This window comes from Rhea pennata, chromosome Z (genome assembly GCF_028389875.1).
Source record: "Rhea pennata isolate bPtePen1 chromosome Z, bPtePen1.pri, whole genome shotgun sequence".
Classification (NCBI taxonomy): Eukaryota; Metazoa; Chordata; class Aves; order Rheiformes; family Rheidae; genus Rhea; species Rhea pennata.
In genome coordinates this window covers 7,143,795-7,164,979 of record NC_084702.1, presented here as the reverse complement: position 1 = coordinate 7,164,979, position 21,185 = coordinate 7,143,795, and the positions used below count along the sequence as shown (strand labels likewise).

The following is a 21,185-nucleotide window of genomic DNA, read 5'->3' as shown; positions in this document are numbered from 1 at the left end:
GCCGGGGCGGCCGAGCGCAGAGGCGTGCGCGGGGGTCGGTGGATGCCGCGCCACTCCGCTCCTGCCTGCGGGCGAGGGCAGTGCGCGGGGGCGGCTCGCAGCGCTGCGCGGCAGCAGCTCGGTGCTGGGGCCCGCGCTGCCGCCCGTGGGCACAGAGCCGTGGGGGCCGGCGGCGGCAGCCGAAGGGCTGAGCAGGTGCTTCGGGCTGGATGCAGGCGTGGGCAAGAGCCCCTGCTGGCCCCGCGGCCCGACTGCCGCGAGGAGAGCCGCGGTGGCGGCGGCGACCCTCAGCCCGCCCAGCCCTGGCCCACCCCGACGGCCGCTGCTGCTGCAGCTTGGCCGGCTGCCAGCGCCGCCGCCTGCGCAACAGCACCAGCGGGTGGCGGCAGCCCGGGGTGCCCGGAGAGGCCCGGCTCTGTCCCGCTGGAGCCGCACGCTGTGTGCCCCCCGGGCTGCTGCATGCCCCGGGGCGCAGGCAAGGCGACCCCAAGGGCGTTCTGCTCGTCCTCGGGCCCCGCCGCACCGCCCGCCGCCCCCCACCACGCTTGTGCCGCAGCCCCAGCAAGCACCGCCCGGTGTCGAGCACGTCTCCCCTAGGCACCGGCTCCTCAAGGCTGCTAGCAGCGGCTGCACCTCTGCTGACGGCGCTGCTGGGAAGCTCGGCAAAGGCTGCGAGCAGCTGGCGCCCCTCGTCTCCTCCATCCAGGAAGGAGAAGCAAGCATGCTGTCGACCCTGCCAAGCAAGGGTCCAGAAGGGTACCTGGTTGTGGGACACAACCTCCTCTTCTGAAGGCTCCAGCTCTGGATCATAGACTCGTAGAATCGGTAAGGTTGGAAGGGACCTCTGGAGACCATCTAATCCAACCGCCCTGCTCAAGCAGGGTCACCTAGAGCATGTTAGACAGGGTTGCAGCAACAGGGACTCCCCTTGCTGAAGCCCAGACTCCAATCTTCAGTCTAATGCTCTCCCAGCTGAGCTACTTTGGATGGTCTGGCCTGTGGTGGCCTGGCACTTTCTTGGCCAACCTAGGCTGCTGTACTGGTCTTCCAGCCACGGCATAGCATTGTAGAGTGGCTCTGCTATGGCTGAAGAACCTTCTGCAGGGCTGCTGCCACTCTGGAGTTCGTATAGCGTCTCCTGTGTGAGAGAACTGCACATGCTGCTGTTGGTGCAGGGGAGGAAGGAGGGGCAGGAGCTGCTTGTGTTGGCAGCTGGAAGTGAGCCTCAGACAGACTGATTTCAGAAGTTGGCAGCTGTGTGCAGAGCAGTGGCCAGGAGAGCAGAATGCTGACTGTGCTGCTCTTGGCCAGTGGTAGGCTGTGACTGCCTACGTAGACAGCAGGCAGAGGGTCCCCCCTGCCCTTCCTAAGCTCTCTAATGCAAAGGGCTGGAGCTGCGTAGCTGGACTGCTGCTCAGCGAGTTGCTGCTTTCCCTTTGGGGCTGGGGATTGTCCCTGCAAGGCTGTCCCTGCCTGTGGTAGCCGTGCGGGTCCTAGCACTGGAGTGCCTTTTACCAGCTTGCCTGGTGGTGCATTTCGAGGGTGGATTGCCTCTGACTGCTTGGCAAAAATTCACCACTTCCTCTCTGTCTCTGTTGATAGCTGCCAGAGTCTGTGCTGCTCCAGTCCTGCCAGGGAAGAGAGTGGAGAAGGTCATTGCTGTCATGTGTCTCTGGCGATTCCGTAGTGATGATTTTGGCCTGGTTCCAGCAGCTGACAGCTGCGTGGGGATAGCAGTGAATCCTGCATGCTGTAGATTCAATTCATGTTCGGTTAGTCTCCATAGATTTTCCTGTTGTACGTGGGAATCCTGGAGCATTCTCTGTTAAAATTCAATTGCACCTAGGAATTAGCAGGCCATAAGTATTAGGGGAATGAGTAATGTTAGTAGTAATGCAATGTGTCCCTGTGGATACACTTTCTTTCATCATTGTGTGAAATGTGAATGTTGAGGCAGGAATTCTAACTGAAGTCTGCAGACTGATAAAATTAATACACAGACTGATAAAATTAATACACATAGGAGACAAGAAGCTATAGCATTTAACCTCAAAAGGTAGTAGCACAATCTGCAGAAGGCTAAAGGTAGCCTTGGTATAATGGAAGAAAATGAACGTATGCTTGAAGTACACACAGATACCAAAAAAAAAAAAAAAAAGAGAGAGAGAAAAGAGTCAAAGAGTCAAAATGCAAAAATTGTATGTGGTCACTCTCAGATCTTTTGGCTTACTTTGTGGGTTCCAATTTTAGATGCAAATGAAAAAATCTGTGATGACTATCACATACTGCCTGCGGAGGGGTTTTTTTTCCCCGAAACTATTGAGGTAGGTGCAGAGCAGGATTGAAGGAAGTGTGCAGGGCAGTCAGTCAGTATTTCACTTGTACGTTGTCTGTCTTTCCTGGAACTATAATATTAATCTGTGAATGGAGTTTAAATATATGCTTAATCACATCCTCTGATGTACGGCTCTTCCTTCTGATCTCAAGTTGTTGCCGTATTATACCAGTTAGTCACCTGCTTAAATAAATTTTGCCTCAGATTGAATATTTCTTGTTACATGTGTTGAAATGATTTGTAATTTAGAGCATTAAAAGAAGATGGGATGGACCAGACACAAGAGAAGGTCACTGAAGAGCCCAAAAGAAAGGTTGACACCTCTATGTCTTGGGAAGCTTGTGTATGTTCTGCTCCTCAAAGAAAAGAGAGGAAATCATCACCATCTGATGAAGAAGCTGAACATAAGCTTGGCCAAAGAATACAAGGATCTGGACAGAGCAAAAAAACAGCAACAGATACAGTTTTTACTAGCTCTCAGGAGAGTGATCAAGGATAAGGGAATTGATCCCCTGAAAAGCTGGAAGCCCATCTGATGGTGAAGGCATTTCAACGTGGGACTCATTTCAAAGGCTAGTCACTCCAAGAAGGAAAGTTAAAACCAGAATGGAAGAGAGAATTGAAGGCTGTCGTAGGATCTAGCCTGGAGCACTCAACACCAGATGGTGAGCCTGGAAAAGATGAATCAAGAGCTCCATTTAGAAAACTGATGCCTGGCTGGAGGAAGAAAAAGTCAGATGGGAAAGTAGAACCAGTGCTTCTTAAACAAGCAAGAGAAGACATGGCAGAAGCAACTGAAGAAGATTCTGATGTTCCAGCTATTGTTCCTTTATCTGAATATGAAGCAGCAGAGCAAGAGAAATTTGAAGCCCAGCAAGCAAAAGATGCTGAAGTGATAAGAGAGCAAACTTCAGAGAAAGAAAGGGTAGGAAAACTAGAAGAGAGCTTAAGAACTGAACATGCTAGTGAAGGGCTTGTACGTGCAGTTAGTATAACAGTTGTGGAAGCAGAAAGGGCGGTTACCCGTACTGAAGAAAGGTCACCATCTTGGATGTCTGCTGCTGTGACGGAGTACATTGAGCAGTTCAAAGAAGAGGAATCATAGAATCACAGAATCGTGTGAAGGTTGGAGGGGACCTCTGGAGATCATCTAGTCCAACCACTCTGCTCAAGCAGGGTCACCTAGAGCATGTTAGACAGGGTTGCATACCGGAGGCTTTTGAATACCTCCAGAGAAGGAGACTCCGCAACCTCTCTGGGCAACCTGTTCCAGTGCTCTGTCACTTTCACAGGGAAAGAAATTCCTTCTCACATCCAGGCAGAACTTCCTGTGGTTCAGTTTTTGACCATTTCCTCTTGTTCTGTCACATGGGACGACTGAAAAGAGTTTAGCCCCATCCTCTTGACACTCTCCCTTCAGATACTTAATACACATTGATAAGATTCCCTCCCCCCCCAGTCTTCTCTTCCCCAGGTTGAAGAGGCCCAGCTCTTACAGCCATTCCTCACAGGGCAGATGATCCAGCCCTCTGATCATCTTTATAGCCCTACACTGGACTCTTTCCAGTCGCTCCATGTCTCTCTTGTCCTGGGGAGCCCAGAATTAGACATAGTACTCCAGATGTGGCCTCTCCAGGGCTGAGGAGAGGGGCAGGATCACATCCCTTGACCTGTTGGCAACAGTCTTCCCAGTGCACCCCAGGATACCATTCGCCATGCTGGCCACAAGGGCACATTGCTGGCTTGTAGTGAACTTGATGTTCACCAGCAATCCCAGATCCTTCTCTGCAGAGCTGCTTTCCAGCAGATCTGCCCTCAGCCTGTACTGGTGCATGGGGTTATTTCTCCCTGGGTGCAGGACTCGGCACTTGCACTTGTTGAACCTCAGGAGGTTCCCCTCCGCTCAGCTCTCCAGCCTCTCCAGGTCTCTCTGAATGGCAGCACAGCCTTCTGGTGTATCAGCCACTCCTCCCAGCTTGGTAGCATCAGCAAACTTGCTGAGGAGACACTTTGTCCCTTCATCCAGGTCATTGATCAATAAGTTGAACAGGACGGGAGCCAGTGCCGAGCCCTGGGGGACTCCAGTAGCCAAAGGCCTCCAATGAGACTCTGCACCATTGATGCTGAGCTCTGCCTTTCAGCCACTTCTCAATCCACCTCACAGTCCATTCATCTCACCCACACTTCCTAAGCTTATCTAGGAGGAAGAGAAAGAAAGTAAGAATACATTTGAATCAGAAGCTGTGGTAAAAAAAGTAATGGTGGTTGCTAAGACTGTGCCAGAGCTGAGAAAGGACACAAGTGATGACAAGTGAGCAAGAGCTAACCTTGGAAGCAGTGACAGCTCTGGAAGAGACAACAGAGGCGTACTGTGCTGAAAAAACAATGGAAGTATCCTTTGCTGAGAAAATGACTGAGATGGTTTCTGCTGTTTCACGGTAGTCAGAAACCCCTGATACTACAGAAGAAGTTACAGAAGTTACTGTGCAGGAAGTAGAAGCTACTGAGCAAAACTTGAGAGAATTAGAGAGAGACAGACACAAGAATTTCTTCAGGAAGTTGCTAAAAGAGTAGGTCATTGGATGCAGCACAGCTGGCTGGTGGAAAACCATGACATCAACTGTAATTAAGACAGTGCAAGAACTGGAGTCAGAAATGAAAGACGCTGCTAAAGACGTGGAATTGGTAGGTCAGGAAAGTTTTTTGCTTGAACAGTCCTTGAAAACAGGAGAACACAAGGAAGATGACATCCAAGCCCTGGGAAGTGCAAGAAGCATTCAGGGCAAAAATGGAAGTGAAGGAGGAGTGCTACACAAAGATTCAGAGAGAAGTGAAATACCTGCTGCAATGAAAGAGAACACGGAAGGACTTAAAAATGTAGATACATTGAGAGCTGAAAGCCAGTGACAGATGCATGAAGAAGCAGTTGAAGAAGAACGCGAGAAAGCACCCAAATTGCAGAGGACAGCAGAAAAACCTTCATCAAAAGACAAAGACGTTCATAGCAGTAAAGTGGTGACTTCCAAGGAAGAGCCCATACTAATGCAGGAGTCTTCAGAAAAAGACAGGCTACCCTTAGCAGAGCTAGCAGAAGATGAGATGAAAGGTGAACATGTTTCAGAAGTGGAGACGGCAGTAAGGATTACATAAAACACAAAGGTTGATCTGTCTCAGAAGAATTTAGCAAATGTTAGACGTCATAGCTAATTCAGAAAGCCAATTCAGAAGCAGGCTGTAGCAAAATCATTGTGAAGGACCTTCTGTTTACAGAGTGATGGAATTAAAGTTTCTTACAGTGAGACAGATTCAAAAATATCCAGAAGCAGATATCCACTGAGGCTTCTGTGCAGAGTGAGGTGGGTGCAGTTCCTACAGTAAGGGGTGGGAGATGATGTGCTTGAATCTGAAGGTGCAGAAAAATCACCATGAAGGCTTCTGCACAGAGTAATGTTACTGAAGATATTTTAGGAAACAGTATTATGCATATACCTGATACCATACATATCTGATGGAATTTTTAGTCCCAGGCAGACATGCAGTTGTGGCTGATGTACCCGGCAAGGTAAGAAATGGCACCGCTACCTTCAGCTTCGAAGGTACCGGAGTGTTGGTGGCTAATGTTTCCTACCCTCTTCCTCATCTTCCCAGCATCTTACTGACATAGTCTTTGGCTTACGTGGTGTCAGCTGTACCTTCTTGTAGGCTGTCTTTCATTTCTTGAGCCCCGTGTCCTGAGAAGTTATGCACAAGTGTGCTGGAATCTTGATGATCTGCTAATCTCAGTGTCCTTGAACATGCCATTTGTATAACTCTCACCTTCCTGGTCATTTCTTCTGGTGTTTTTGCATGCAGAATATTCCCAGTCACACTCCACTCATACCCTTCTTCACATTTCTGTTCCCATTCTCTGCAGGTGCAAAACAGGGATGTAGGCAAAGCCTCTGCCTTGGGGCCTTGCAGCACTGCAGGGGCTGCAACTGAAGTGCCTGTGCTGCTTGAAGACGAGTGTGACAGCCCCTGTGAGGGACCAGAGCGCACAGAAGCAGTTGCTGTTACGGTCCCTGGCACGCCGGTGGGAGAAGAGGCATCTCCTGCCCTGGACTCACCAGCCAAGTGCGGGGGCTAAAAGAGTTCCTGGCAAGACAGCCTTACAGAGAGAGGAATGCAAGTCTGGGCTCCTTGGAGTAAAAAGCACCAAAGTCCCCACTAGCGAGCTCCCCAGGCGGAAGGGGATACAAGTCTCTGTCCTCACTCCAGAAGCGACTGGTTCCGAAGCAACTGCAGCATCCGAGCAGAGTGTGAGTGAGGGGGCTTGTGTGCAGGTCCCTGAAGAAGCCTCTGAGCCCATCTTGTCACACAACTGCCTTGAAAAAAGCACAGAGGAGTGCTCTCCCTGAGTGATGAGAGGGAAGATGGCCAGCTACACAATGCTGTGCTCAAAACTGCAGCCCTCTTCCAGCATGAAAGTATGCAAGGTAGCAAAATGGAAGAAGGTACTGTCAACGTGGACTCGCCGGGCCCTGTCACTACAGCCCCCTCACAGCTGGAAGGAGAAAACCTGTCTGCCTTAGCGTCGATCGGCCTGCATACCATGGACAAAGGGAGCAGGGTCTTCCCTGCCAGCACTGCAAACAAAGGTGAAACACCAAGCAGCGTAGCTGAAGAAGAACTGGTGGGCGCCGAAGAACTTGTAGCAGTCTCCAGCAGTGGGCATGTGTAAAGGGAGAAACAGAAGGGGAGCAGTTGGTGGAAAGAACCCAAGATGGAGGTGACTCTGGCACACCAGAAGCTGTGAGCAGTGATGAATGTTCCTCACAGCTGTGCAGCAAGGGTTTTTACCTGTGCCAGGGGAAGGCCCTGGCTCAGACTCCACTTGAGCTGGAAGTGGCGAGGCACCAAGAGTGCCCATGCCAGTGATAACCGCTGCCCTCGAAGAGCCTGTCACAGCCGAAACCGTGGCAGTCACTGACTCGGCAGCTGAAACATCAGAGCCCTTGGCAGCCAGGCGTGAGCAAATGGCTCCTGAAGAAGTCCCAGCTGCTGCTGTTGACAATTCAGGCCGTGGGACTGCAGAGCCTGACAGTGCAGAAGCATTTCAATCTCAAGCACCTCTTTCTTCTGTGAAGGCCATACCAGGAACGAAGTAAGAGATGCCCAAGGATTTGCCCCTGAACAGAGTGTTAGTCCCTTGAAGAATAGTCCTTCTCTTGCCCACCCTCAGTTGGAGGACACTGTTCAGTCTCTGACTCTGGAGTCCCAGAGTACAAAAAGTGTTTTGAATGCTATCCAGACAGCTGCTGACAAGCTCACAGAGACAGAAGAGGCAGCTGCACCTGGATTATGCAGCACACTAAATCCGCAGGAGAAAAGCCAGCCAGGTAGTGGTACACCTGAATTTCTGGAAACTGTGAGTGGGAATCATGAACTTCCTGTCAAAGAGGAAGAAATACTGAGCAAAGAACAAGAGCTCGAGCAGTCAAGAGCAGAGAAACATATCATACTAGCATAGTCTGCAGAAAGTCCTGCAAGTGCAGAACAAGCAAAAGACATGCTGTTCATTTCTCATGTGCCTAAAGAAGGAAAAAGTGAGAATTAACTAGAAATTGTGAGTAGCTCTCAAGATGCTTCAAGAGAAAGCCCAAGACTTCCAAAGTCAGCAGCAGGAATCTGTACTTCAGAAGATTCAACCAAAGAATCCTGTGATACACATGTACCGAAGCTGAAAGAAAAAGAGGTGGGGCAGATTCTGGAAACTGCAGACCATAAAACAGGTCAGCAAACACAGGTAGCAAAGAAGGATGAGCAGCATCACTTGTTAGTGGAAAATGTGGAAACACAGATACCAGAGGATGTTTGTAGTCACGAAGGTGCACCTTGTCATCATCCACAAAGCCTGAACTCAGTGGCTCCTGAGGCCTCGAATGTAAGCAGCATTTTAGTAAGCGATTTCTTTCCCTTTCCAGAGTAATTTTGAGGTGTATACAAACCTTTGCCCAAAATGTACCATTTAGACTGGAGATGTGCAACTAAGTGAATGGGCAGGCCACTAAAAATTGTGCCACCGTTCTTGCCGTCCCTTTCCTTGAAATATCTCCTGCCTGTCCTGTCTCCTTCAATCCTTTCATTTATACCTGAATCCCCTACTTTCTCTTTGCAGTCGCCCTTAGCGCACTCATTTTCTGTAGCTGCCTTGATATGATCTGCCAAGAGGCCATAAGTGCTGCTTGGCTGAGGGGAGTGAAGGGAGAGAACTGAATGACGAGAACACCTGAGATTTCCAGCCGACTAGTGCATGTTTCCCTATTGAACAGCAGGAAGTGGAGCACATACAAATGCTTGAGCAAGATGCTCAACATTGCTGCCCCTCAGTCCCATTCAGGTAAAGAATTGCCCTACAGACTTTCTCCATCCTTTAGTTGTATTTATGCAGGCCTGACTTAGTCAGAAGTGACTTCTACAGAGGAGGCTGAGAGGAAACTGAGAATTTCCACAGGTTAAGCTGGCTTGTAAATTAACCGTGCTCTTAATAACACCTCACAAGCGCAAACTTGGCTGAACTTGTACAAATTGTATTCCTATGTAAGCCATATTGCAATAACTGCAGTAGTTAAAATGAAGTAACAGTAGAATGAGTTCTATAATCCCTGTTGTTGTGTTTGTAGTTCCAACGCTGTTAATAGTATGTAAAGTTAATTCTTGTCTGAACCTCATTTAAATAAAGCTAGCTTTATCAGAGTGTGCATTGTCTGTTGGTAGTAATTGGACAGGCAAGTGCTTAAACTTGCTTGTGATCTCCATTAATCCAGGGCCTCGGTACACAATGCAACAAACATTACTATAAAACAAATAGAAATGCTTCTTGTAACTGACAGCTGGCAAAACACTGTGCTTGAAACCATGCTAATGGTGCAGGGATCATGTCTCCTCATAGACACAGCCTTGTTCCAGGGCATTGCTCTGAGACTCATTTGAGACTGTGACTTCTGGCTTGTGCTTAAAAGCTTGCAGCTTTCGCTAATCCAATGTATTGGGTTACCAAATTTGATTTTGTGTTTTTAAGGTAGATTTTCATTGATCAAATAAAATACAAGTTTGTTTTAATGTGTACATGTGCTTTTTTTTTCTTTTTAGCTTCACCTTGCTTAGTGCAAATTACTTTCTGATGGTTGCTTAATTTTCAGACCAGAAAGTTAGATTTGCTCTGGACAATTCGTATGTTGTTGATTGGCATTCAGTTTTTGATGCAACTTAAATAATTACAGAGTTAATCTGCAAACTGGCTGTATGATTCTATAAAATATGCAGGTACTAGTAACCTTACTAGTACATATACCTTAGTAAATTCTGAAGAAAAAAATTGCAATTAAATTCAAGACGAATAACTATTAGGTGAAGAAGAATGAAAAGTCTGCCCATCATATCCCTTACCAGTGTAACTGAAGCAAAGACACAAAGCACCAACATAAAATGGCACAGAAAACTTGGTGTCTAAAAGCGGGTTAAGGTTCTCAGGCCCCAGACTTAGATCTTCTAGTCTTCCACCTCTTCTTTTATTCAGCTGTGCTTTACCTTTCATGGCACCAGACATAGAGAGTGCTTGTGATTTATGTTCACAAAACTTGGCCTTTAGAGATGACATTTTTCTAACCATCTGTGTTTAATGGCTAAGGATATTTAGCAGCATTTCTATCTCAAAAGACTTAGATAGGTTCACACCTGAATGCATTCTGTGAAAGCCACATTTGCCTTCCTGCCTCAGCTGCTAAATCCAGTACCTGCAAATACTTACCTGCACTGGTCACGGGAAATGAAGGCACAACCATCACTTTGAAGGCAGTGATGCAAGGGGAGATGCCTGTCCCTGCTCTCTCTGTCTTACTGTGTTAGTGGGCTCAGGCTGAGGGCAACTGATCTCGCTGCCTGACTTGACAAGAGCCACTGCTGTAGATCACACCAGCATCTCCCACCGGATCTTGGCACACAGCTGCAGGCCTGTGCAAGGCCTTCTGCAAGGTTTATACATTTATGCGATGCTGTTGCTGGTTAAGATAAAGTTTCTTAAACAAGCATCAAAATGGAGGCTGGAGACCAGGCCTCTTCCTTAGCAGGAAGGCTTATGTGCTCGCTGTCTCTTCTTTTTTGAGACTGTCACTGGAAATGACTTGAGGATCTGGTCTATCAGCTTAAGCTCTGGAAGCAGCTTATGCTTTCCCATCCAGGCTCAGTGCGTGGGGGAGGCTGCTAGGCTCACCAGAGAAGCCATGCAGCTCAGGTATAGCTAGCGTGTGCTGGGGCTGGTGCTGTGCCATGAGCACAGGGGTTCCTGAGAGGACTACTTCTGGGTCTCAAAAGCCAGACGTTTGCCACTGACCATGCCACACGGGAGAGAGCAGACCTGAGGAAGGTGAGGACCACAAGGAAGGATGGATGAGTTTGGGATGAGGAACAATGTGGAGAAAAAGTAGGATTGAGTAGGATTAATAGCACACGGATCAGGGAGTCCTGATTGGGGGGGCATGGATGAGAGAGCTCTGTGAGCATCTTTAGGACGCTGATTAGATAGAAGCTTGCCCACTGCAATATTAAATCTAATTTAGGGCTGACATCCTTTCTTTTTAGACACAAAGCTTAGTCTTTATGACAGTGAGAATGAATGATCATGGCGTAGTAAAGATGCACGGCTGTTCTGCTCCAAAATCCACTTGAAAAATTAGCATTGGCTTATTTAAAATAGGAGGAACAACTAGCTTTTAGAAGTGTCTCCTGCTTCTCCTTGAAAAATGACATCTGTTTCTCGTGCTTGAAAAATCCACATGCCTCAGTCCTTGGTGCTGGGAGCAATGCTGTGCCTAAGTGAGGGGAGCAGAAGTCATTTCAACTGTTGCTCTCCTATATGCCATGGGAGCCTCCTGGGAATGGTCTGCACGTAAAGGACTTGTGCAGTAGCTAGACCTAGTCGGTATGATCTGTCCTACAGATACATCCCTGTCTTTCCTGCAAAAGGCACTAGATTAGAAAGGATAATAGGCAAAACGTTTTTTTCCTCTAAGCAAGTAGACAAGAAGGGAATTTTAAAATTTTAGGAGGGATTTATAAGCCAGTGTCTTCTGAAAGGTAGAGATCCCAAGAATCATTCAGGATTCAGCTAACAGAAATCCCTGCCTCCTTCCCAGCGCATCAGTCCCCTAGTGATGTTTTGCAGTCCCTCAGTCTTGTAGTGATGCGGCTTTCTCTCACCTTTTTGTGTCAAGTAGCTTTATATGCTTCTGCTGTTTGTTTCTCCACTTAGTAAGAAGATTTCTTGTAAATGTTTAAACTAGTTTCGAATAGATTTTCAGGAAGTAGTGCTGGGATCAGAGTGATGTAACTGGCATTGCTTGTCCTTTCCCTTAGAAACTGCAGGATAAAGCGGGAAGCCTGACATACAGCTGTCTGTACTAACATTTCTCCCTTTCACCTTTCCTGTAGCCATGAAGTTAACCGTCTGAAGGACAGAGAGGGTGATGCTGCACTGATACTTGAGAGTACCTAAGGGCCATGTACCAGGGTTTCAGGCAGTCTGTGCTCCCCAGCCGCCTCCCTCAACAGGGTGTCGGGTGCGCACGTGAGCTTTGCACACTTGAATTTTGGGGGCCAACAAGCAGTGCCAGCGTTGTCTTTTACGCACACTGAGACCCTCTGCAGAGCCAAGGGAGGGGGGCAAGCATGCGAGCAGGCTGGCTTCAGGCTGAAATCTCTCTCTGCCGTTGTAGTTGAAGGGGCTGTGGAAGAAGATAAAGTTTTCGGTATCGGCACACTGAAGCAAAGAGGGTTAGCTAAAGCTCTGAAGGCGAGTCTATGCAAGGGGAGAAAGGGCCAGGAGGAATCTGAAGCAGCCTGTTTGAGATGTTCACTGCAAAGCCAGCCTGTTCACAGTCCCTGACTGCCATCTGAGTGTATCTTGCCCATTTGGTACCCTCTGTCAGGGACAGATAAAACATTTTTTAGCCCAGATAAATGCATTTGCTGCTTTTATTCCCCCAGGTGGTGTTTTTACTGTCATTTCATGAAAACAATTCAGAAGTACAAAGAACCTGCCCAGTATTCTTGAGCTGCCACAAACTATTCTAAGCTAGAATAGCTGCCGAATGATCTTGAAAGTGTCATCAGGTTCTCTGGTGTGAGTCCCTCTGCCGGGGAAAAGTTTATTAGAAACTTTTTAATAGGACTTTTAATGTAACATGTCTTGATCCTACAGTTGGATTCAGGCAGGTATATACCCTCCGCTCAGTAGAGCCACTTAATTCCTCTCAGATGCAGAGAAGGAAACTACAACAATCTGAATGGCCTAGAGATGGCTGGAAGAATTGCTGACAGCTCTTTTTATGCTATTATATTTCAATAGAAAAAGGAAACAAATCCTTTAAGCCAGTATTCCTGTTAATTGGTGGAATTAAGCTCCTATTGACAATTCATAGGAGAAGATTTGGGCTTACTGACAACATTCAGGGGAGCAGAAGAGCACAGTAAAACATCCGCTGGAACAGAGACTGACTTGCATCGAGTGATGTAAGACTGCTGTAGCTGGAAACAAAACTCCATGAAAATCCTGGCGCTGGAAGACAATCAGAGAAGCCCCCAATATGTTTCACAGAAGTGAAAAAAAGACTGAAACAAACTGAAGAAGGGCAGTGCTTCTCTTGAGCGTTAATCTGTGCCCCGTTCAGGGCAGCATAGGAAAGGAAGGCAGCAGCTCGAGAGCACCAGGAGGAAGCAGGGCGGGTGGAAGAAGAGCCAGAGCTTCCTGGGGGCTGTTGTTCTTCCGCCTGCTCTGCACAGATGTTTAGGAAATGACAGGAGAAAAGTAGGATCCTGTTTCTTAATTCTCTGCCTTTTGACCTGTAGCCAGGAAATACCCTGCACTGGCTGTGGCACTCACATTTTGTGCACTGTGCTTTTCTGTTCTCTCCATTTCCTTCCTCAAGCCACTGCATTTCAGCCCAGAATTCTTTTTCAGATCTCAAGCCTGCTGTGTCCATGGGATGCTCCTCAAGGCAGAAATCTCCAAGGAACACATGCACGGAAATAAAAAACACGGAGGTCTGAGGGTGAAACTGCATCTCCAGCACAAAGGACTCTGTGGGCTAAACCATAGTCTTATTAGAATTAACACACACCAGTCTCATGGGAGGTTGTGTGGAAGAAAGAAAGGAGCAAATCTGATTTTAATATCTCAGGGAGCATGTGGCAGGGTGCGAGTTTTAAACCATGGAGAATGTCACATGTTCTTAGGGGTAGGGAACGAGGTAGCGTCCCTGTAGCAAGCACGTACACTGATTTGTTTATTCATCCCAGACTGCAGGGTGAACTCGTTTTTACTGGCCCGACCTTTCTTCACAGTGAAAGAATGAGTCCAGAAATGCTCAGAACCACTCGTTTCCAAATTGTTATGCTCCTAACCCCCATCTTTCATCCCTCTCCCCAAAAAACTCCTTAGTATTCTGAAGTGAATTTCTCTGCTTTGAAATCAAGAGAAAACTAGCTTCATAACAGACTTAATTGTAGTGGACAAAGGCTTTATGACCACAGTGACATCTCTGTGATGAAGACCTTTGTTACAAACACGTGCATAGGTACAAAGGAACACTTGAAATAACGGTGATCTGTTCAAATCTTTAAAATATAGCAATAAATCAGGAATGCTGTGAAGATTATGCTTTCTATGTTTTTTTTGTAACAATTTCTAAATTTACTGAAAACATGAAATATGAATGTACCTGAAAGAATTATGATCTCTGAAATGTAAATTTCAGTGTAGCTCTAGTCTGCCCCTCACCCCCCAACTTGCCTATTTCCTTAAGTAGTAGAAAGAGAGACACCAAAACCACCAAAGACACCAAAATCACCAAAACCAGTAAAGGTTTACACAGCTTGACCCACTCTTTTGTTCTGCCCCAGCTACCCACTTAGGGCTATGATTCGATATCATAAATACAGTTTTATTACACTACGTAGCAGGCTGTTATTCTGTTCCTATATACTGCAACACGTTGGACTCAACAAACTACTGGAGTTAATGCAAAGGTGGAAGAAAAAAGGTTATTTATTCAGTCCAGTGTTCACATTGTTGGTCAGACAGAGGCTGTCTGACGCTTCTGCTTTCTCCTTCCATCCTCTCCAGGATGGCAACGGCTGCTGGTTCCTCCTCTGTCCAGAGGCTGTGCCCAGAAATAGAGGAAATTAAGTTCTACTTGGAATCATGACCTGTCTTCAAATCTCCTGGTCACGAGCATTTCTAGCAGAAGGCTTCTTTTCTCTCTCTCCAAGATGTTTCTTGAGAGATGTAGCTTTTGATCAGAGCCACCTCAGTTTACCCAAGGGAGGTGGAGAGGATTTTTCCACAAGAGCGGACAAGTATAGAGAACAGGAGAAAAGGGGCTGGTCAAATGTAAAGGTAGCTGATCAGCTGCTTGTCTGATTGAGACCTGTGCTTGATCACTGCAGTCTGTCCCAGGCTCTCATTAAAACTAATTTCTGACTACCTTCTGTGCAGTCTCTTCTCCAGGTATCTATGTGTGACCACTAGCAAACTTCAAACCAGACTAGATGGCAAGAAGGAGGAGAAACCTGCATACTAGCGACTGGAGTGGCCCTGTGAAGCACAGGGGTTCGCTGATCCAGGTGCCGGCCAGGGGAGCAGGACAGGCTGCAGGCTCTGATGCAGCCTGCGGGTCTGCGGAGGAACCCATGTGATACATGTACATACTGTGATAACAGACCTCAGTGACGATGAGCAGGACAGGAAGGACAGGATGGGGCTGCAGGTGCTGCTCATGTTCATGCGGGTGCTGTGCATGTGTAGGCGGGTGCTAGCAAAGGCAGTGCTTTGTATCAACCTGTGTGGACAGAGGCATGTGTGCATGCGTTACGCACATGTACTCGTACACTCCTGTTGGGAGTACATGTTCAGTGGCACCGTGAAAATGGGCCAACTCTCTCAGGCAAGGCTGCCGCTCAGTAGAACAGCTGGAGTCCTTCCTGCCAGGTCCCGGCTCCTTCCTGCTTCCCCTTACAGGCCTGCAGAGTGGGGGCAGGAGGCTGCACAGTAGCCCTGGCTAGGATTAAAGCAGTCTGGGCTGCCTGTAACCTCTATCTCTCACAGCCTTGGCTTTCATTTGGGCAGAGCAAGCCTGCAGTCAATTGTGACTGCAGGCAGTTTTACTATAAAATGTGCTATACAGCGCACCATAGCCATAAGAAGGATTTGACCTTAATAGTCTAATAATTGCATGATAAATGAGTGCTTGCAGCATTTCGGACTTGACCTTCAGGGCCTCCTGTGCTTAGCTGGCGTGTTCAGTTTTGATTCCTGCAATCAAACTTACACACGGGAAAGCTATTCCAAAGATACAAAGTGATCCCGTTTTGTGACAGCCATACTAGTGGACTGGAGCAGGATCTCCAGCACAAACTTTTCAGAACTAGTTTAGCTCTGAAGCGCTTCCTCGTAGCACACAAATGCTTTTGTGAAAATTCTCTTCAGCATGTAGGCTGTGTGCCTCTGTGAAAGGCTACGAGACAGCAAAGCAAGGAGGCACAAGGAAGCCTGAGGGGTTGTCCTGGTGTGACTGCCCCACCCAGTGCTGACTTCCTCATCCTCACAGCCACTTATTCAGCCAGAAAGGATGCTCAGCTGGTTTTTCACCAATAGAGCTGGCTTTCCCCGCCAATGCACTGGGAGCCACAACCCAGGTAGCAACAGCAGAGAACTCTCCTGCAGCTCTTCCTAGGGAAGGCACCCACCGCACTCTGCTGCTTCCTGTCGCATCAAGACCTTATGGGAGCTCAGTTCCTTGCAGGTATGGGGAAAGCACCGTCAGCAGTTCATCTCAGGGATTTTAGGCTGCCTTTCGGTACGTTGTTGACATGTCAACCAGCCGATCTGTGTGCTTCCCTGGCAACACTTGGCAGCCCGAGGATCCTGCGGAGCACCCTCAGTTTGCCTAGACTCCTCATCTGTTCTCCTGAGCAGTTTTTCCTCCAGGAAAGAGAAAGCAGTGCGGTGACACCCCGTGGTTACATCGCCTCATTCCTTCCACTGGTCCCACGTGCTGGCCCTGGCTGCCACAGCCGCACAGGGTGGGCTCGAAGGCAGCCAGCAGTGCAGGTGCTGCGCGCCCACCTGCATGGTGCCTCTGGCTTCGGTGCTGGGAGCCGGTTCTCCCCGGAGCTGCAGAAAAGGCCCCGCTGTGGCTGCTGCCTTCCAGCTCAGCCCCACCACCAAGATGGATGCAGGTTGTGCACAACAAACTGCCGCCCCACACCAAAATCGGCTAAATAAAATCTTCTTTATTCAACTTTTATTTTTTCTAATAGGAGTCATTTTGGTGTACACTTTGGGCACACTTGCCCCTGCACGTTCACCAGGAACAGGCATGTGTTCCTGAATCACACCGAGAAGATTCGTGCTGCTTTTCCTCTCCAGAGGTTCATTGCAAGAGCCAGGGCAGCATGCGAGAGGGTTGCGCGTGCAGTGTGAGACGTGCCCTTGTGGCTGGATGCTGCTGTGCGCTCCACACCTCAGCAGAACCAGGAGGAGACACAGCCATGGAAGTTGGAGGAGGAGAGGCAAGAGACAAAGTCTGGACCACTAAGGTCCGTATGCAAATAAGCTCTTCAGGCACCCTTGAGCAGGCACACGGGGGAACTCGCCCTCGCAGCCTCCCCTTTCCGCCTGAGTCAGTGGCCCCAGCCCGCCGACAGCAGCCCCTTGTCCCGGCCGGCGCAACACGCCGTGCCACAGTGGCTCCAACAGTGACCTCGGCCACAGCCACCAGCGTCCGTGCCCCAGCGCAGCTGTGTGCCGGCGCAGGGCAGCATGCAGAGATGCAGGCTCTCCGCCTCGCGGCACTGCCTGGCACAGCAACGTTGTCTCACGTGACCGAGCGTGGCGCCATGGGGCAGGCGAGCTGCTGCACAGCATGGGGCGATGTCAGCCCTGCTCCCGACACTCAGGGACAGCTCTGCGCCACTCCTCGCCCCTGGCTCAGGCTCTTTGGCAGGGGAGCCCCCCAGCTCCTCCCCGGAGCTGTTCCTGCCAGACCAGAAAGGGCCTCCTGGTGGCTGCCTGCACAGCAGCTGGCCCGCAGCGGACACGCGCCGGCTCACGCTAACTCAGGCAGGGCTGCCAAAGCAAAGTGACACGTGCTTCCTTGGAAACCTTTCTCCCACCCAAGGCACGGGGTGGCTGCCCCAGGGCTCTGCCCTCAGGGAACAGCTCTTTCAGGGAGGACTGCTGGGGCTGCCCCCACAAAGGCAGCCACCTCCAAGGCGGTCCTGGCTCTTCTACCTGGCAGATAAGGCTCCACCTTCCCGCTGAAGCACCGAGTACCTCTCAGCAAGCTGTGGGTGGTATGCAGAAAGGAGGAGGCGGTGTGCCAGCATGAGGAAGAGGAGGAGGTATTTGGCCTGAAATGCAGGCATAGCCTCATCCTCATCTGACCCACCAACCTGTGTGTGGTCACCTTCAGGTGAGTCTTGAGGTGACGACAGCAGGCCATGGCATATCAGGGCACTGTTCCTACCATTCGGGCTCTGTGGGCTTGCTGGGGCTCAGTTCAGGTGGTGCAGAGGCCCCGCTTTGTTTTGCAGCCCCCGTGAGTTGTTGAAGGAGAGCACAGGAGCGCTGGGCAAAGCAAAGCCACATGCCTTCCCAGGAGGGAAGGGAAGCAAGCTCACTTACAGGAGGGGCAGAGCTCACACAGTGGGCCAGGCTCTTCTCCCAGGTCTCAAGAAGCAGCTCACCACAGCTCACCCTCTGCCAAGCCCCACTGGCTCCCCGGGAGGAGCTGCTCCTGGAAGAGAGCTTCCCTTGTAAACCCCTCACGCTGCAGCCCCCTTCACACAGCCCCTCGTCTGGGGGCTTACCCTTGGCAACTCTCTGCTCTTTTCCCTGCCTAACCACTCCAAGGGCTTTTGCTTCCCTGCAGGGAGGCCAGGAGGGAAGAGCAGAGGACAGAAAGAGAAGTGGGTCCTCTCCAAGGAGAGCAGAAGCCAGAACTTTGGGCAAGCCACTGGGCTGCCCCCCAGGCCTTAGCCCCATCCCTGGAGTGTGTCCACATTGGGAGAGCTGTTCTTGGGGCCCATGTGTGTCCAAAGGACGAGGAGCAGCCAGGTGTGATGCTCTTTCTCCTGTTGTTTGCTCAGCCTGATCCTCAGGCAATGCCCCACTGGGGAATTCAGCCTGCGGAGTCAAGGCTGCGGGTGGAGGAGAGCTCTGTGGGGAGCTGCCCACAGCAGTGCCACAATGGAGGTGGGGAAAGGGAGAGCCACTGTGCAGTGTAGCTCCTGGGCAGAGCCCTGTGAGTTGCTCAGCCTTGTGTTTGCGAAAGAACACCGGGGCTGTGGAACAGTCACCACAGCTCCTCACTTGCATGGATTGGACCCCGAGCTGCCACTTTCTCTTTCTAGCTGGAAGAGGCCCCTAGCCAGTAGGACCAGGGGTGTTAGGGAGTGGTGCTGCCCCCGAGCACCGCGGAAGCTCTCCTGCATCAGGGTCACGTGGGAGTGCTGGGCTGGCTGCAGGGGAGAGATTAGAGAGGTCTGCATGTGACGGAGCTCTTCCTTTGTCCCTGCCCTGTGCCCAGGCAAAGCCGAGGAGCCCAGGAGACCGTGGTCACCCAGCTGACCTCCTTTCGGTTTCTCATGAAGGTGGTTGTCTTGTACGGTTCCGTAAGTGTCTCAGGGATTTCCGCTCCGGCCAGAGCTCCTCAGGGCTTTCAGAAAGAGCCCCTGGGACAAGGTTCTCCCGTTGGCTCTTTGTCTTCTTGCCCAGTCAGTGAGGCTGGCTGCCCAGATCATGGAGCCTTTGATTTTGGAGGAAGCAGTGGCTGCCTCTGCTTAGGCCCTTGCTGGGTGTTGGTGGGAGGTATTGCAGTGCAGTGCAGTGCGGGGGCTGCCCAGGCCACCACAGGTGGAGGGCGGGGGAGCTGGCCAGGTGTCGGCAGCAGGGGAGCTGCACGGGGCTGCCTGCTGCCTGCCTTTGTCCGGAAGCAGGCAGGGTCCTTCACAGGTGACTCTGGGCAGCCCCAATGCTGCAAGAGCTGGGCATGACTGGGGCAGCCCGGGTGTGCCCAATGATCCCGGGCCATTTTGGGAGGGGAACCTGGCAGGGCCCAAAGGTACCCAGACACTGGCTGCTTCCCCCCGGGGCAGCCTGGGAGGAACTCCCCAGTGGCAGGGAAGAGCAGCGTGTGCCCCCCTCCCCTGGGCACCTTCTGTAGCATTTCTGTGGCACGTATCTTGTGATGCTCTCGTCCTCCCTCCTGCCCAGCCTTACTTCAAAGGCAGAGAGAAGCAGTGGGACGAGCAATGGCCAGAGCACGAGCATGAGTGCAGAGGCAGCCACCAGTGCCCAAGCCTGGAGAATGCAGAGAGCGTGCATAAGGGCACACAGGCTGGCGAGGCCTGAATGTCACCCCCGACAGTACAGAGAACATGACCTCCAACGTGGCAGAGCAACTGCCAAGCTGGCACTGGGGTTGGCATTGGAGTTTGGTGCTTTCCTGCACAGATGTTGTTTTGCTGCCCATCCCCTGGAGGCAGTTGGCCCTGGCAAATTGTAGCTGTCAAAAGCATGGAAAAAAAAATGGAAAGCTCAAGAGAATCCAGGCTGCAGCATTCTGCATGCTTTTGTTTTGCAGAGCTGCATGCAGAAGAGCCTCTTGAGCATGTAGTATTGGCACTTGCGGCAGGACAGCAAGGTGGGCTTCTTGACACACCATGCTCTCCGCTCTCTGCCAGAGGAGAAGCAAGAAGAGATGTGGCCATGCAAGCAGACCCAGGAGAGGTAGGAGGCAAAGTCCGTTCTGCAAGCACTGTCACAAGGTGTCCCACAGAAAAAGTAAGTTGCTCATGCAAAAGGGAGGCAGAAACGTTGGGGACCTTCTGCTCACAGAAAGCATAACTGCCTGGTCTCCAAGTCTGCTGTGTGGTGCCGGGAGCACTGCAGCACTGTGGAAGGTGCTTCTGGCCTGTGCCTGGGTGCTGTCTGCTCCCTGTTACAGTGCTGAGAACTGCTCTCCCCTGTAGCAATAACATCCGGGGCAGGAGGAGTTGGGAAGACAGAGGTGAGCAGGCAGGCGGTGCCGGGGAGAGCTCTGCCTCCTCGTGGCAGCCGCCAAGCTAGCTGCGAGGGCATCTGTGGTGTTGCCAGGTCCCTGCAACTTGGTTGGTCCCTTGGTCCTGTATTGCCCAGCTGTGTTTGTGCTTTGTGCTGTAGCTGACCTGGGGCCTCCACCTGCACTGCCCAAGACTACCTTGAGCCCAAGCTCCTCCTTCTTTCCCCTTGCTAAGAGGCTAAGCAGCACGGTGGTGTCGAGTGCTTTCCTTCTCTTCCACTGACTTCCAGCTGCAGGTGTCCGCCTTTGGTGCTGAGGTCGAGCCCATCATAGAAGAGTTGGTTGAGGACACGATGGAGAAAGCTGTGCTGGACATGAAGACGGAAGAAGACCTAGCCAAGCTGCAGCCACTTGAGCTTGCAGGTGTGGCAATTCCTTATGCAGAGCATGCAGAAGCACAGAGCCTGCAGGAAGGGGAGCAGTAGCCCACCAAGGGAAAGGTAGGCTCAGCGCTGGCCTGCCTGAATGCTCATTCCAAGGCTTGCGATGAGTTCTAGCAAGAAAAGCCAGGACCCCGAAGAAGTGTGGTTGGCCTACAAGGCTAAATGAGCAAATACCCAAGAATGCCATGAAGCAGCTGCCGAGGCAGGGGTGCCCTGAATGAGGGGGCTGCAATTCCCGCAAGGAAGGAGGTGTGCTCGAATCCGGAGGCGCAGATTGCATTCCCATTCAGGCTGCTGCACAGAGCAATG

General features: G+C 50.6%; 1 pseudogene; it reads left to right on the top strand.

Annotated features, from left to right (window-relative positions):
- The first annotated feature begins 1,082 nt into the window (after positions 1–1,082).
- On the top strand, positions 1,083–20,918 carry LOC134153474 (A-kinase anchor protein 12-like; annotated as a pseudogene).
- The last annotated feature ends 267 nt before the right edge of the window (positions 20,919–21,185 follow it).